This window comes from Gavialis gangeticus, unplaced genomic scaffold, assembly GCF_001723915.1.
Source record: "Gavialis gangeticus isolate Ggan-Ray unplaced genomic scaffold, GavGan_comp1, whole genome shotgun sequence".
NCBI lineage: Eukaryota > Metazoa > Chordata > Crocodylia > Gavialidae > Gavialis > Gavialis gangeticus.
Window position 1 is genome coordinate 21198539 of NW_017729003.1, and position 18723 is coordinate 21217261.

Here is an 18723-nt window from a genome sequence, read left to right on the forward strand (position 1 = left end):
GAGAACCCCAGGTGGATGGAACACCTGGCGAAAGAAGTACTTGGCTCGGTGAGTCTGGAGTAAAAAGTGGGGGGAGGTGTGTTGCAGACCACTTAGGTGCCCTGCGCCTGAGAACAGGGATGGCTCCAGAGAGTCCCCTAGCGGTGAGAAGGGGGAGGCGCAGCTGCCAGTCACCAGGGAAACACAGGTGCTGGTTGCTGGGGCAACTGGCGAAACCCCCTGAGAGGAAGGGGCAGGGCTTAGCCCTTCTTAAACCCAGGCAGGAGGCTAGGGTGGCAGTTCCTCCTCTGGCAGCCAAGGAGTGAGGAGCTCAGCCAGTGCAGAGAGGAGGCCAAGGTTTGGCTGCATGAGTATCCGCGGGTTGCTGCCATGAGCTGGAGTATTTTTGCCTGGTAGGGATTAACTGTTGTCTGACCGGATGGTTTAGCTTTATGTTATAGCCCGGGGGCTTTGTGTTTTGTGTTTACTGTTTAACCGGAGGACCGGGTGAGGCTATTAGGGGTTGGAGAAGGCCTCATAGGGACTCCCCAGTAGCATGGGGGTTTGTGGTGCTGGAGAAGGCGCGGTATTTTGCGGGGTGCATTGGCCTAGCCCCGAGAGTGAGGAGGGGCAGCGGGGAGCCCCGAGAGTGAGGAGGGGTGGCGGGGAGCCCCGAGGGCAAAAGGAGGGCCAAGACATAACAGGGTCCAAGTCAGATCACACCAGCACCATCTGCGAGGCTTGGGCTGCGGTGTAGGGGAGGAAAAGGAGCCGCAGATAGCGCCCCCTGTCATTGGGGCACGTAGAAATGGGCAGCCTCCTGCTAACTACAACAATCTATTAATTAAATAAGATCAAGGCGTGGCAGGAGAGTAAGCAGGTTGTTGGCCCATTGCAGGAGGGCGGAGCCATACCCGGACAGGCTCCAATAGTGGCACTCCTGTCACACCCCCCAAAGCAGATGGGGATCAATCTCCCGGATACGGTCCTCAACCCAGATACTGAGGGGGGCCTGCTAGGGAGCCTGGCCATTGAGGGCTTGCTAGGGAGCCTGGCCACAGTCTCACCGGTAGGTCCCCTCCCAGAGTACAGCTGTCACAGGCCAGCTGGGCACTGAGAGTGTATCAATTTTATCACAGGCCAACTGGGCTGTTTGATTCAGTTTCTGATCAAGGAGGCAAAGTTGGGAGTGAAATAAAGGCAAATTTATTATAGCTTACACACACAACAATTAACAGAAAGTTAAATGGAATAAGCAGCTAATGCAGTATTAAGGAGCTAATAGTAAATAATAACAACAGATAGATCAATTCTGTTGCAGGCCAACTGGGCACTGTGATGGTATTAGCCACTGGGCTGTTCAAAACAACAGATAGACAGACATGGGTTGGCAGCTTATCGATAGTCCCTCAATGCCAGGTACACGTTAAGTGATTCCAGCAAAGTGAGGCATCCCTGATCCATGCTGTCAGAGGGTTACTGGGGAAAGTCCCTTGATCAGGATCTGATCCTCACTCACACCAGGAGTCTGGGGTTTGGGCATGGAACAGAAATGACCGTTCTGTTCCCTCCTTCCTGCTGGTTACCTGATGCACATGCTTTTTATACCTAGTCTTATGTTAATCTGTTGGCCTCAGAGCCACTCATAACGTTGCCCTATAGCTGTTACCCTATGGGACTGAAAGGTGTTTAAATTATCATAAAAGGTTACTACCCAGACTAGGGTTTATCCAATAAGCAAATTATGATTCAGCACCTTTAGGTTTGAAATTGACATTGCTCTGCCTAAGTTCCAACCCCTTTTAGGCTTCATTTGAATATGCTTTCTTGGGATATGTTTTCTTGGAATGTGTTGGGTGTGCCAGGCAGTTAGATTCAGTTTTATCATCAAGGCTGAACCCTGAGCAAAAAACCATTAGGTCTACTAATCTTACAGCTACAGCTTTGCCTATGGGGCCCAGTCAGTTCCATGAACAGTTAATTTTATCATTTTGGCTAAACTTATGCCAGACAAGTTACATTTGCAGTTTACAAACTTACAAGCTTTATATTAACTAATATTACCTGTTTAGGCAAAATACCAAATGCCTCCAAGAAGCACATCTATTGCTTATTAATCCCTGTGGTTCTGGCTATTACATACAGCCCTGCCGGTTCTCAGTCAGCAACCTCCAGCTCCTGCTGGAGAACCCACCCTGGGTGGCCCCCAGCTATGCAGGCCTCCTCAAGCTCTTACAGCAGACCAAGGGCCAGAGGAATGTGGCAGAGAGTATCCAGCAACGGTGCCCAGACCCCATGCAGTTTGCCCGCGCTGCCAGTGATGCAGCGAGGCTCATGCACTGGGATCCGGGCATGCGTCAACATGTCCTCTGGCTTGAGAAGCTGGTGACCCGGGTGAGGGAGGTGTGGGGCTGAGGCGGGTCCTTGGAATAGGGTAGGGCAAGGATTGGCCTTTTCTTGTCTCTGGTTTTTGCTCGGTTTTGCTACCTTCTTTCCCGTTGGTACCCTGCCTATCTTTCCTCTCTATTCTCCTGCTCATGGTGGTTACCACAATTGTCTCATTAAACTCCAATGGCTGCATAGACCTGGTGAAGTGGACAGCCGTCCTGGAGGGTTTGTGGCAGAAGCGGCTGGCGATTGCCTTCCTCTAAGTGATGCACAGTGATGTGCATGTTCAAGCTGACTGGCACGCTGCCTGGAGAGGTTGCTTGTTTCTGAGCCATGGCATCAACCTCAGCACAGGAGTGGTGACCCTCCTCTTGCCACAGCTGCAGTATGACTCAGAGGTGACATGAGAGGTCATCCCCGGCTGGCTGCTGACCATCCACATCACCCTGGCACACCAGAGCTTGCTCCTTGTCAATGTCTATGCATCCACCGAGGGGAGAGAGAGGATAGCCTTCCTAGAGACCCTGGGCAAACTCCTGCATGATGCCAGTGACAACTATGACCTGCTCCTTGTGGGTGGGGATTTCAACTGCACCGTCGACGCACTGCTAGACCAGATGAGCGTGGAGCCAAACCTGCCTTTGGCCCACAAGCTGCGGACTATGCTGGAGGTGGTGGATCTCTCTGATGCCTGGCGGGTCCTCCATGCTGATGCACGCCAATACACCTGGGCAACTTTAACCACCTCTACATTGCCCAGCACCATCTGCCGCTACTGCGCAGGAGCTGCATCATCCCATCGGGCCTTGGACCACGCCCTGGTCTGTTGCGAACTGAGCCTGCCTGGCAGATCATGCACGCGGGCCCCTTACTGGTGTCTCAACATCAGTCTGCTGCAGGACACCTATTTCAGGGACTGCTTTGCCCACCTCTGGAGGAGCTGGGAGGCTGCGCAAGCAGTCTACTCGTCTTTGTGGCTGTGGTGGGATATGGGGAAGGTCCAGATTAGGGCATTCTGCCAGCAGTTTTCCTAGCTGGCGGCAAGCAAGATCCACTGCTGCACCCAGGAGCTGGAGGAGGATGTGGCAGAGCCTGAGGCAGTCCTGCTTCACGCAGGCAATAACTCAGCACTCCTCGAGAGCCTCAGGTCCCGCAAGAAATGCCTGTGGGAGCCAGCAGAGCGTGCGGCCCATGGTGTGTGGGTACGTGCCTGCTGCCAGGAGCTAGCAGAGGCTGATGCCCCAACCGGCTTCTTCTTCAGCCTGGAGAGGTGGTGGGCTGTGGCAAAGCATTGGGCCAACTCAAGACCCCAGAGGGACAGCTGTTCATGGACGCTGGTGAAGTATGGGGGCATGCCGTTGCCTTCTATCAGGACTTGTTTGCAGCTGACCCCATTTGCCTGGAGGCTGCTCAGCAGCTGCATAAGGACCTGCTGTGCCTCTGCGCTTTGCAGGTCAAGGCTCTGGATTGCGATCTCTCTCTGGCAGAGCTCAAGGGTGCTGTGGTGGAGCTTGCCTCGGTCAGGGCCCTGGGCCTTGATGGACTGCGCATGGAATTTTAAGAAGTCTTCTGGCCCCTACTTGGGCCCATCCTCCTCTGTGACTTCTGCGAGAGCCTTGCCAATGGGACCCTGCCAACCAGCTGCCTCCGGGCAGTGCTCACCTTGCTGCCCAAGAAGGGGGACCTTGGCTGCTTTAAGATCTGGTGGCCCATCTCCCTTCTGTGCGCCGACTATAAGATCCTGGTGAAAGCACTGGTGAACCATCTCCGCACTGTCATGGCCTCCATCATCGGGCCTGAGCAGAGCTACTGTGTGCCAGGCAGGACCATCCAAGACAACCTGTTTCTGCTGCGTGACCTGCTTATGGCTGCGGAGCGTTTTCGCCTGGATATCGGCTTGGTCTCTCTGGACCAGGAGAAGGCCTTCGATTGCATCGACCGCCAGTACCTGCTTGGCACCCTCAAGGCTTTCGGCTTTGGGCCTCTTTACATCATGGCACTCCGGGTCCTGTACCACAATGCCTCCAGCCTGCTCAAGGTGAACAGTGTGCTGTGCTCCCTGTTCCCAGTGCATCGTGGCATGAGCCAGGGCTGCCCCCTCTTGGGCATGCTGTACGCCTTGGCCATTGAACCACTGTTGCACTCTCTGTGACGTCGCCTGACTAGCTTAGCTTTGCCAGCAGCACTAGGCCCAACCACCGGCCCCCCGATCCAGCTGACAGCATACATGGATGATGTGACAGTCTTCCTGGGCAGCCAGGAGGATGTGCAGGCCCTGGTGGACTGCCAATGCATCTACGAGCTCTCTGACTCAGCCTGCATCAACTGGGGCAAGAGTGATACACTTCTGCTCAGGATGTGGGCTGGCAAACCACTTCTGGACCTGCCAGGGGGCCTCACCTGGCACCGGGAGGGCCTCAAAGCCCTGGGAGTGTTCCTGGGGCCGCTGGCCTTTGCAGCCTGCAACTGGGAGGACCTGGCAGATGGAGTGGAGTCCCGCCTGCTGTGCTGGCACTTGCCCACCCTCTCCTACTGTGGCCGGGTCCTCATCACCCACAACCTGGCAGCAGCGACCCTGTGGCACCTCTGCACTGTGCTGGACCCTGCACTGGAGCTACTCAAGAGACTACAATGCCTCCTAGTAGACTTCCTCTAGAATGGACGCCACTGGCTCCTGTGAGCTGCCCTTTACCTGCCCACCACTGAGGGGGGCCAGGACCTGAGGCCCCCCCGGGCGTCCCCACTGGCAGAACTATATATATGTATATATGTACATACTTTTGTTCTTTGAGTTCTTCGGGTTTTTTTTGTCTAGAGTGCCCAGGCCTTGTCCTCATGGTCTAGATTTTTGGGCCAACCTGTACCTAATCTCTACTGCTCCCCATTTGTCATCCTCCCTGGAATAAACGTTTCTTAAAAGTCAAAGTCTTTCTTTGTTTTTTTCTTTCTATTAGTTTCTCATGCAGTTGATTGTTTAGTTTGGCAGTACTCAAGGTTTTCCATGACATTGTTACTAGTTATACACATTTGCATCCACCCACACAAGCCCCAAGTTATGGATACTTTTTAAAACTAAAAAGCCCTTGAATCCAGAATTCCTGTGAGAGCTAGGACAAAGGTGCATAGAACATAGGATAATCAATGGAGAAAATTTTGATGTGGTTAAGGGGCAATGATGACTGTTACATGGTCTATGATAAATGGGCTGGTGTCCTCCATCCTGTCTCTAGTGGGAAGCTGTTTATAATGAACCACTACTAGCACTGCTTGGCACTATGGTTGGTAGTCTCAGTAGGCATAAGGAGGACCTAATAGAAATTAAAACTAAAGGACTTTGTTCCTTTAAGTTATGATCGAGGAGCAATGGCAGGGCAGTATGAAGAAGCCTGCTTTTTTGCTGTCTGGGTCACAGCTCTTATGTAGAGAGAGGACTATCAATCTCAAGGTTAATCCAGCACGTGTTGTGAGTACTCGGATTCACTGCAAATTTTAGAAAAGAGAAAAAAAGATGTATTTTCCATGTGGATCATAATGTCTTCATTTTCCTTTTTAAAATAAATCCTAGTGAATGGGAGGGAGGGACCTCAACTGCACAAAATCAATATCAATTACCTTTCAATAAGAGACATAGTCCATGAATATATGCTGCAGCAATGACAAAAACTGAATCCCCATTATGTATTGAGTACTTTGCTTTTATAGCATTTGTGGCTGTAGTGGCAGTTGAGCTATTAAAGGAACAATTGATTAGGCTAACTGACGTCAATACTTGAAAGGAACTTCACCTGTTTTAGAAGCAAAAATAAAAACGGATGTCTGTTAAAAATATAATTTAAGGTAATCCGAATGCCATATAATTAGAGGTCTGTTGCACATAATTGATGTTCCTGTCTCATTTAGCATTGCAGTTTGCCTGTATTCAGTTTCCTCACATGGTTAGGCTATATGCAGTTTTATTATTATCTATGTCCAAAGATAAGCAAACTTCTGTTCACTTTTCTAATTTCTTTTAGAATTGCTTTGTGTTATGTCTGTCTCACATTTATTTCATAGACATTATTAGACATTTGGGCTGGAAGGGACCCCAGAGGATAATCGAGTCCAGCCCCCTGCCCCAGGGGCAGGAAGTCAGCAGGGATCATAGGATCATAGGATCCCAGCAAGATAAGCATCCAAATGTGTCTTGAAGGTGTTCAAAGTGGGTGCTTGAACTGCTTCCGGTGGCAATCTATTCCAAACCTTGGGGGCTTGGACAGCGAAGAATTTCTTTCTTATGTCCAGCCTGAATCAGTCACAGTGGAGTTTGTGACCATTCGATCTTGTCATCCGTTGGGGGGCTCTGGCGAACAGACCAGATCACCCCTGAGCCTGCACTTTTCCAGGCTGAATAGCCCCATTGCTCTCAGCCTCTCATCATAAGGTCTGTTTTCCTGACCTCTGATCATGCACGTGGCTCTCCTCTGCACCCTCTCAAGCTTCTCCACATCCTTTTTGAATTGTGGAGCCCAAAACTGGACACAGTACTCCAGCTGGGCGTCACCAAGGCCGAGTACAGCTGGAGAATGATGTCCCAGGATCTGCTTAAGAAGCATCTATGGATGCAAGCCAGTGTTTTGTTTGCTTTACTAGCTGCAGCATCACACTGAAACTGAACCCAGAAGTCCAGTGTCACCCCCACTGCACAGAGGCATAGAACACTTACCTACTCCTGTATGCTGCCTATTGTGAAATTTAATGATCAATGGCAAAGTAGAATTTTGAAGGTTTGGTAGCAATTTTTTCCATTTCAGTATTGACGGCACTCCATTAACATGTATGTAGCTAATAGTTGTTGTTGTTGTTGCTGTTGTGAGAGCCAGTGAAACAATATTGTACTTATCTAACAAATAACTGTGCATGTTCCATGTGCTTAATTGAAGTTATTACATTTCATGCTATTTTACTATTGGTAAGCAAATTGTAATTTTTTATATTGCAAAATAAATATTTTGTCAAATCACTGAGAGACAACAAATTAAAAATGTATAGCAGATTTACTACATTTTTAATTGCTGACAGGAAATAACTTTTGTTTTTGACACGGGGTCCAAAAAAAAGTTGGATGTGAAAAGAAAAAAGCTGCAGGAAGCACAAAAAGAACAAAATACTTGCAAATAATTTTTATAAATTGATTTCTCCAGCAGTAGAACAACAGTTTAGGTCTAATGATGAGACACAGAACCAAGCAGTGGAAAAATAATGAATGCTCAGATTTGGATGGAAGTGAAAATGTTTTAAGGATTTTTATTTAAGTGAAAATGAAGGTGTCTCTGAAGGGGCAGTAAGAGATACTGAAATCTTTTTAAACATGTCAAGCCAGGCAAAAGATGACAATTATTACTCTAAGTTTGATAAAAATGAAAACTGCTGTGGGTTTTGGTTTAACTGAAACCCAGGATGACTTAAAAAACAGTAACCCACTTAGAAAAATTGATTTTGGTGACCCATTCAGTTGGTTGTCCCTTACTGACAACATCAGATGTATTTACCAGTGACACCAGATGTTTTTCAGAAGAGCATGGGGTTGAACAAAATGAACAGTACAATTTTAGCAGTGTGTGGGGAATATGGTAAGTTTGTATGGAAGGGGGCATGAGGGCACAGGAGATGTGTAGGGGGATGAGAGGTGGCACAGATGACATGGCAGGGGTGTGTGGGGCAAATGCCCCCCAAGGTTTCTGTGCCCACAGCAGGCTGCGGGGCTGCAGCTGGGCCAGACCAGCTCCAGGTAGGAGCCAACTCCACAGCTCAGCAGGCATGACTTAATGTAGAAGGGAGTGCTGTGCCACCATGGCTGCCCATAGTGAGGCACCCTCTGCCCACCTGGCAGCAGCAGGGGCACAACTCTGTGGCCATGGCAGCACGGCACTCCCTCCCGCACTGCATCCTGACCGCTGGGCCATGGAGGCATCTCCAGTCCAGAGCTGGTCAGGCCCGGCTGCAGCCCTGTGCCCTGCTGTGGATGCAGATATCTTGGGGGGTATATGCCTCCCCTGCCACATCACTTTGGCTCTCCCACAGCATCGGCTGTTCCCTGCCCCCAGCCATGCCAATGTGTTGCCTGTCTTCCCCCACCTACAAGAAGCATTGCCTGTGCACCCTCCCCCATATCCCCATAGACTTACCTTGAGGGAGCTGCAGGAGCTGCTCTCCACTGCTGCTTGACTGCCACATGCATGTGTGCATCCACATGCATGTGGTGTCCCCTGCCTCTGATCACCTTCCCCATTCCCTTCAGACCCAAGCAGCCCCTTGCAGGTTGGAATTCTGTCAGCCTGCAAGGAGAAACCCATGGTTTCCTGCATTTTTCTATGTTAAAGGAGAAAATACGCATTTTTCCAGTGAACGGAAAACCCAGATGCCTGGTACTAAAGCTCGGCCTCAGTCATTGTTCCTAAGCACGTTATCTTACATCCAACACACTTAACATAACTGAATCCATCCTTCACAATGTAAAATAATATAGAAATATTACATAATTTTCCTCAGGTTTGGGCCCTAACAGCCCTCTTCCTGAGGGGGGCCAGGGCCCTCAGGCCCCCACATACTTAACACTTCAGAAGTCATGTGCCCTAGCCCCCTAACAATTTTCATTGCCCTCCACTGGACTATCTCCAATTTGTCCACACCCTTTCTGTAGCTGGGGCCCCAAAACTGGACTTCTGTGGGTGAGAAGAGATTGATTGACCAGTGAGATAATTTCAGATATGCAATAGCAAAGACTTATTTGGATAAATAAAGACAATGTTTATGTATTTTCGGATTTAGGGAAGCAAAGGATCTCCTGGCCAAGGTTTTTGGTTCCCCTGGGGACCTGAGTTGGTTTGCTGAGCTCCAGAGAAGTTCAAACTTAGAAGCCCAAAAGTAAGAGTTTATAAGTGTAGAAGTTCAAGTTTTCCTTCAGCCTATGCCCAATATTTATAGGCGGCTGGTTTAAATATTTTAATGAATGATCTTGATTGGTTTTATTTAATTTTTGTTTGTTAGTTTCACTGAAACTTTTGAAACTGGATTAAACCAGATTCTGATTTCTTGCAGATTCTGATTTCTTGCAGACCTGGAAGATGTTAATTAGTTGGTGTTCGGGGTCCCAACCCATCCTATGCCTTCAAAGAAGACTGCACAGAACACAGAGGTGGATTTACACAAGGAAATATTCTCTTTAATGAGAGTACAGGAGAATCACCTCCAATACCCAGGACAGCTATCTTGACCTGGGCAGGAGGGGTGTGTGCACAGAGCTTAATGGGAAGTAACATATAAACTGTATACCCTGCCACATATTTTAATTTCTTCCCCTTGTTTTGCCTATGTCACGGCCAATCACCATTTCCTTTGCTGAATATTGGTGCTCCACCTTTGTTGTTGTTTTGCCTATTATAATTAGTGGTAACTATTGTTATCATATCATTATGCATGTATATAGGCTTGGTTCCACTGTTGCACAGGTGCTCTCCTGGCTGGGAGTCACCCATAGGTTATCCTGTGGTCCAGAGTTCCTCTTTGTGTACTGTTTCCTAATAAAATAGGGAATCTTTAACCACCAAGATATCTATCTTACCTGTCTGTATCCATCTTGAGCTAGTTCAGTTGGCTTTTGCAATGTTTGGACACTTAGTCTTGTGACTCCAGTTGTAATCTTGCATTGCTAACTCAGCATTTGTTATTAGTTATTTGTATTCCTTCCCCTACAGTTGGGATTTATATTGAGAAAGCAAAGGGAACAAAGGGAGGCTTTCTTATTTTATTTCCCTTCTCATTGTGGAATGCTGTTAACACTGTTTTAATATCACCTTAGTTTATGGTCTGATAGGGCTACTTTGTTTTAATGCTTATTTAAGCATTTTAGCAAAAATATATTTATTATAGCAAAAGAACATTTAATACATTTGGTTACTGTGACAAAAGGAGCCAACCCACGGCCCAGTTGAGAGATCAGCCTGTTCTTATGTCCTTGGGCAAATTGCCCACCTCTTTCTCCTGCCACGCCTTGATGTCCTATTGTTTTGATGTTAGTAGGTAGAGGCTGCCCTTCAATCCTCCCTGATGACAAGGGCCTGATGTATACGCTTCAACCATGTCTACATGTATCCCATACCTTGCAGATGTTTCTTCCAGCTAAGTAGCACTGGGACTTCAGCTTCAGAGTCTCATGTGGGACTCTCACTCCCCACCAGAGTTCAAAGTCCCAGTGCCCTTGCAGATGTTTCCAGGCCTACCACCTGGCCTCCCCTACTGGTGTACACAGTGGGCCTTCCATATCCAGCCTAGCACCCGGCCCCTAGTCAAGTGGCTCGCACTGGGCCTTGTCAACTGCCTCCTCTACCCCAGGGCCTCACAACTGTACCCCTCATAACTCTCCCCTCCTACTTAGGCTGCTTAACTGCCTCCTCACCTCTGGGGTCTCACAACTGCACCCCACAACTCAGGTGCCTCTCACAACACTGCCCCAAACTCTGGGCCTCACTACTCCACCCTCTCTCAGGGCAATACTACTCTGCCCTACCATTCAGGCTCAGGGTTGACCACTCCCATAGGCTCAGGTGGGACCCCACTTGCCGTGCCTGGCCCACCACTCTGCCCTCTCACTTAAGGCTCGAGGTAAAACACCTCTCCAAGCTCAGGTAGCACTCTTCTGCTGTGCCTGGCCCACCTCCAGGGTCTACCTTCCCACATGGCTCAGGTGCAGTTACTCTGTATGCCTGGCCCTGAACTACCTCCAAAGCCCACCCAAAGGTGGGGGCAGGGGTTAAGGTGCCCCAACCACCTTATACTGGGATGGTCCTTGAACCTAACATTTAAGTGGCCCTGCCCCACCATGGGCAGGACCACCAGGCCTCCCTATCCCAGCAGGGTACAGTTTCAGGTGAGGCCTCCTCCTTCCCCATAGCCTCACCCTTATGTCCAAGGTGTTCCAGGAGCAGCTCAGCCCAATGTTGCCTCCTTGGCTGCTCAACACAGACTGCTCTGCTCTTATACCAGAGCTCTCCAAAATGGCCACCCTTGTCAGACACCTGGCAGCTGACTGCTCCCTACCTTAAAGTGATGGAGCACTGAAACTGCTTTGTTACAGTTACATTCATTTTTATTTTTAATTAATTTAATAATAAGCTATGGTATAGAGTATTCAGATTATTTGATGTATGGTTTTTTTTATAATCTTTTCTTTTAGGCTTTGAGTTCTGTTTAATTAAACATGTGCATAGTTTCCTTTGCTTTGCTAACCAAGCTAGTTGCTACATTTGCAGTTTCAAACTATGGTCACTTAGATACAGGCTTTTGAGGCCTTCTGCTTTAGCTACACTTCCGGAGCTTTGGCTTGAGCCTCTTGAAAATGGCCAAGCCTGGCAATAACTTACCCATGGCTTATGCTAAATGAGGCCTACACTTCCTCTCTGCCATTTGTCCTACACCTCACCATTGTAGTGTCCAAAGACTTAAACAGAGAAATATCTGTGGAACTTCACCTGAATTAAGCTAGTAATTTCACATGAACCAAGCTGGAGAGTGTCAGATAAGGACTAGGGAGTAAAGAGTCTTTATGTCAATAGCTCTCATATCCTGAGATGCATGCTGTTTAGGGGACCAAAACTCCTACTTCTGGTGGGTCTTTATCAGCTGGGCTTGACCTGGGGCCAGCATCCCTGGATGTGCCTAATGTACTTCTGGGTTGCCGTCAGGGAGCCTTGGTCTGGCTGCGACCATGGCTAATTGAGCCCTGCTGCCACACATCTTCCTGCCAAAGTTTCCATGTGGTGGTATTTTCCATGTTCTCCTTGTATCTCTCTGTGCTGGCTATGCACACTGAGATAAAAAGTTCCGCTACCTTGTTGGTCCTACTGGGCCTATGGTTAATAGAAAATGTAAACAGTTGCAGTGCCAAAGCCCACTGTGTGAGACTATTACGATATCATCTATATAGGATGCAGCGTAGGCCACATGCATTGCCAGGAGGTCATCTGTCAGGCATTGAAATGTGGCTGCTGCCTCATGAAGCCCAAATGGTATGCATTTAAACTCTAACAGACCCCATGGCATTCTAAAGGCCATTTTAGGTTGATCTCTTGTTGCCATTGGGATCTTCCAGTATCCTTTGGCATGATCAATGGTGGCGATAAATTGCATTTGCCCAGTTCTCTGCAGGAGCTCCTCAATGTGTGGCATGGGGAATGTGTCAAAAATGGCTGTACTGTTGACTTTGAGGAAGTCTATACAGAGTCTGAGGGACCCATCTTTCTTGGGTACCACCACTATAGAGCTGCTTCACGGACTACATGAAGGAGCAATAATTCCTTGCTCCCACATTTTTTCCACCTCTAGTTTAACTTCATCTTGTAGGTGGTGTGAAATGGACCTCCACCTCTCTCTTAACACCACCTGCTTTGGCGTATCTATCCTATGTTAAATACCTCTGGCCTTGCCAGGTTTTTCACTAAATGCCTCCTGATACCTCCCTATCAGCTGCTCTATGTCTGCTTGTTGTTCTGAACTTAAATCATTCCCAACTTTTATGGGTATCTTATTTGCTGCCTCTCTGAGACCTTCCCCCATTTATGGCCCCAAATCTTCCTGCCTTTCTTTGGGGCTCAACATCCACCCTTCAGGACCTTGCCATTTTCTTAATAGGTTCACATCATAGATTTGCTTTTCTTTCTTGTGACTTGGTCAGTGGACTTCATAGTCCACAGGCCCTGCCTGCCATACAACCTTGAAGGGTCCTTGCCATTTGGTAAGCAGCTTACTAGCAGAGGTCAAGAGCAACATCAGCACTTTTTCCCCAACTTGAAACCTATGTTCTTGGGTCTTTTTGTCATATTCTGTTTTCTGCTTTTCCTGCACTCATTTCAGGTTTTCCCGTGCCACTTGCATGGCCTGTCCTAACATGCGAACTAGGTCTTGTCTATGTTTTGGTGCACTTACACTCCTTTCCCCTGTTTCTTCCCATTCTTCTCTCAAGCTCTGTAACACTCCTCATGGCAGTGACCAAATACAAATTCAAAAGGTGAAAAACTGGTTGATGCTAGTGGTGTATCCTGCAGCACAAATATCAAAGGTGTAAGTAGTAGATCCCACCTTCATGGTTCTACCTGAGTTCAGTGATGCAAAATCCATTTGATGGTCCCATTCAAGTGCTTTACTAAGCCATTGGCTTGGGAGTGATACACCATGGTTCTAAGTTGCTTAACCCTGAGCACCTGACAGGTGGCTCTCATTACCCCAGCCATAAAGTTAAATCCCTGGTCAGTTAGGATTTCCCAGGGAACTCCCACCTGAGATATCCATTTTAATAACTTGTCTGAAATATGATGGGCTGTAATTGCCCTCAGGGGTATCATATCCAGGTAATGTGTAGCATAATCTATCAATAATAACACAAATTGATTCCCCAACCCACTCTTTGGCAATGGCCCGACTACGTCTAGTGCAACCCTCTCAAAGGGGTTACCAATAAATTGGCATACTCTGCAACAGCACCTTAGGGGCCTTCTCTCCTGTGCCTTCTGACATTCCTCACAAGCCTCACACTGTCATGATACCTCCTCCTGCATTCCAGGCCACAAGAACCATTGTGATATTTGGGTCACTATATCTGGGTCCCTCCCAAAGTATCCACCCATAGGGGAGGCATGCACCTGGTACCAAAAGGCCTTTCGGTATGTGCAGGGCACCAAGAATTGGCGAGTCCACCCCTTTTTCCTGGTGGCTTGACTGACCCTGTACAATAACCCATTCCGCATTTTAAAGTGTGGGTTACTTATGATTAATGCTGGCTGTGTAATTCACTCATCACTTGGGCCAACTTTCCCTCTCATACCTTGTCAAATTCCTGTTCCTCCTCTTATGCTAACTTAAACCAAGGTCCAGGTGCCTCAGCATTCACCTGTATCTCTGGGTCTTCTTCTGATGATGAGGTATCACCCTTGCTAGCTACCCAGCCCTCAACTTGGGGCCACCCCTTTTGGGCTTGCTCTGCCTCTTTAACCTCGCTGAGTACCTCATCCAATGGGGCCCAATATCTTCCTATAATCATGTCAGCATCAAGGTTCAGTGCAAACCCAACCTTTAACTTCACCCTTTGGTTGCCAACCCTCATTGTAATATATCCTCCCTAATAAAACTCCACCCCTCCGTGTATAAATCTCATGCACACTGGTTTACACCATTCTATGATGTGCTTGGGTATCAAACCCACTCTTACTAGGGTCTGTGCACATCCTGTGTCTAAGGTAGCCCTCAGTGTTTTGCCTGCCACTTCCACTATCACGGTAGGGTGGTCCCCATTTGTTCAAAAGGTCTTCCAGTAACTGTAGGAGTGTTCTCAGTCTTTTGTCTTCCTTCTCTTTTTTTTGCTCTGAAAAGTCAGTGGTAATGCTCTGGAGTAAGCTCCAATCGATGAAGGATCACAGTCTTGACTCGGTCTTAGTGATATGCATCCCTGTAGCCTCCCATGCCGCTAACCAGTGTGCCTTGTTCCTATGGATTTTTCTGGTTTCACTGTCACTTGAGGAAAAGATAGCTTGTTACTGGGTTAGATTCCGGAAGGTCCCCCCAGGGGTTCTCACCTGCCATGTCTGTCCAGAATAAATTAGTTCAATTGAGAGGAAGATAGTTTGTCACGCCTTTCCTGGTGCCTTCCTTCAATCTTCCCTTCCGTCTTCCTACTTAGGGGCTCCACCTTCCCTACACCTCACCTAATGCCAACCAAAGGTGTTATTTCCTGTTTTCTAGGTCTTGTCTGGTATAGGCTCTGATATTCTGGCTCTTTGAATTATGCTGGTCAGATTTGGATGTTGTCTCATCCAGGTTTTCTCATGCCGTACTTGGTCCAGCCCAAACTCCTTCCCAACCCTAGGTTACCTTGCTTTCCAGCATCTCTCTCTCTCTCTTGGATCTGTACTTGCCACAGTTCAGATGTCTCTCTCTCCTTTTCTCCTCAGGTTTCTTCTGGGTCAAATCTTGACTGGAGATATCTGGAGTCCACAGCATTGCTTCAGGTAAGTCACTTAGCCTTCTACAGCTCAGCTTATCTTTGAAGGCCCCTTCCTGGGGCAGCAACCGCTAACCCTCAGTGGGGCTCTGTTCTGCTCCAGGCCACTCTGGGCCTACTGGGGAACCCACTTCTGGTCCCCCATGCTGCTTGTCCACCAGGCCTTTTATCCCTGCTTCAAGGGGCCAGCCAGTGAATTGGTGCCAGCAAGCCGCCATAAAGCATGCCCATGCCGATGCGGTAGCCAATTGCAGCTCCTCCCAGATCCATCATTCTTTTTTTTCCCTTTTCTCTTAGTGCGGTGGTTTTTTCTGGTATGGTTTCACTTTCACTGTGCTCCCGGCTCAGCACAGCATCCCACCAGCTCTGCTCCTCACTCACTCGGGGTAAGTCTTCTCTTATGGCTCTGTGCCTGCCACAGTCCTCCCTCAGCAAAGAGCAATACACAGCCTGGGCCTTCCCCACAAGGAAGGCCCCCAAATAACTGGCCCATAGTGCCTGTTCTAACCCAACCTGTATGGCTGTCCTCTCAAAGGCTTCAATGAAAGCCTTGGGGTCATCATCTTTGGTTATATTCTGCATACAAAACATCATCTAATTACACCACATCCACTCATTTTGGTGACTTACCTGCTGCTGCTGCACCCCAAGAACTTTTATTACAGCTTGCAGGGTCTGTCCCATCACATCTGGGGTTGCACTCATATTCTTTTCTATATTCACACAAAAAGCTCATTGCTAGACAGTGAATGCTTTTCAAGTAATTTGAAGAAGCTGTAATATCCAAAAATGTAATAATCAAAATTAATTGTAGAGACCTTTTAGATCTAGTGGGATAACTCATACATGCATCAAGATCCAGATCAACAGACAAACATAGGGCACCTATACACACGTATCAAGGCTGCTCTGATGCACGGTTATTACAGCAATTAATCAAGTTTGCTGGGGTGTGGTAATTATGTGCTCCAGCAGACTCCAGCATCATGAGTATCAGCACCTTTGTGCTAAAAACTGGCAGCAGGGGTGCTTTAACTAAAGCTCGTTCAATGAGCTTTAGTTAAAGTGCCCCACCACCATTTTTCTTCATGGGGACACTGATACACCTTCTGGAGGGCCAGTAGGGGGTGCTCCTGTGTTAAGCCATCACCTCACTGTGTTTGACCACCTTCCAGGGTCTGAGTGCCTCCCTGGGGGTGCCTCACCTCTGGCCAACCCCCTTTCTGGAGCACAACTGCTAGCCTGGGGGTAATGCCACTACCACCCAGGGTCTGGACTGATCCTGGCACTGTTACCCTGGAAAACACAGGCCTAGTAGTCCTTGAAGGTACTCAACCCACTCCAAGAACTTGGGGTGCTTCCCTCAGTCTGAAGCACAAATAGTGGTCTCCCTTAGTCAGCAGAACCAAGGGGACTGCAAGGCATAATCTAGAGCCACTCCCAGTAAGTCTCCCATGTTAGGTACAAAGGAGAACTTTATTGGTTACAAGGAGTAGGTTTGGAATCAGGTATAGGCTTGAGCAATATCAGAGAAATCCCATAGAGCAAACTGTCATGGCTGGGTAGCCTTTGATCATGCATCTGAGTTATTGCAAGCTATACATCTAGTTAGATCTCAGGTAACTTAGTCACAAGTATCATCAAGAGGCAGGTAGAGATTCTCTTTGAAGGGAGGCAGTTCATTGATCATGAGTTTCAAGAGAAAGAGCAAGTTTCAGATGGTCCAGCTTCTCTCTCTGAGTTTTCATCATGGCAACTGCCCATCCTCCTGGGCAGTGCTTAACTTATATAGACCTTATGACCACATTTACCTGGCCTAATGGAGGCCAGCAACTGTTGGCTGCCAGCCAACCAATTTGAAATGCATCAGTGGTTTCTGGGTAGACTGGCATTGCTCAGAACCATAGGGAGCCCAAGCCCCTCACCCAGGTATGTGATGCCAGTAATGTAGGCAGAGGGAGCAGGTTACCCCCTCCCTCAGGAATGTATCCAGCTCAGGGTCACATGAAGAGATGGGGCAAAGGAGTGACCATGGTAACCAAATTGTCAGGTAGCAGAGTTTTGGAGAGAGATGGGAATCATATTCTGCCACACACCTGACACTCTGGGTGTTTTAATTAGAATGGCTCTTAAAGCCCCTCTAATTAAAGCTCCTCCCCACCTCCCAGTGGATGTCTATAAATGCCCTTTGTTACAGATTTAACAGTGATCAGTTTTGTCACTTTGAGATATTGGGTTCTCCCTGTTATCTAATGGCTGTTCTACTCAAATAGCTCTCATGGCAACAAACCTCAAGAGTCTGGGCTAATCATTTCCTAAAACAGTGGTGTCAAACTCACCTTGTGTCTTGAGCAGGAGCATAGCTCCTTGGGGACTGGATCCAGCCCAGAACACATGGCAGCAGCAGTGGTGGTAGTGGCAGCTGTGGTGTCCCTGGCACAAGGCACAGGACACGCAGCGATAGCTCCAGCTCCTATATTCCTCATGATGAAGCCAGAGTTACTGCTTCTGGCATGTACTGTGTGCTGCAATAGCAGCTCCAGCTCTAGCATGGGGCATGCAGTAACAGTGACTTCTTCAGCAGGAGGTGGCATTGGGTCAGTAGAGGAAGAGGTAGGACCACAGTAGTTGCTTGAGCAAAATGGTGGGAGGGGGACCAAGACTGTATCAGCCCTTGCCTCTGCCACTGACTGCCATGTCCAATAGGGACCAAAGGCCCTGGATTCTGTGGCAGGCCACTTTCCCAGCCATGCCCCCAACTTCTGTTGGCCTATCCAGCAGCCCAGTGGACCAGATACAGAGCCTATACAGGCTTCATGTTTGACAGTCTTGTTTTACAGTATACAGTAGCTTTGCAACATTTAGGCCTACAGTGAGGGCTGTCCATAGGTTTTTAAATTCATAGTGGATGTTTTCAGGCAGAATACTTCGGTATGGTTTCATAGTTTCATAATTTGTAGGGTCAGAAGGGACCTGAGCAGATCAAGTCCAACCCCCTGCCGTGGCAGGAAAAAGTCCTGGGGTCAACCGCCCCAAGCAAGGTGTTCATCTAGCCTTGTCTTAAAGATCTCCAGGGTAGGAGGCAGCACCACTTTGCTTGGAAGTTGGTTCCAGATCCTATCCACCCTGACAGTGAAGTAGCGCCTCCTAATGTCTAGTCTGAATCTACCCTCTGCCAGCTTGTGACCATTATTTCTAGTCACCCCTGGTAGCGCTCGGGGGCACAGGGACTCCCCCAGTACCTGCTGGTCCCCTCTGACTCGTTTGTAACAGGTCACTAGATCAACCCTCAGCCTTCTCTTGTGGAGGCTGAATAGGTTTAGGTCCCT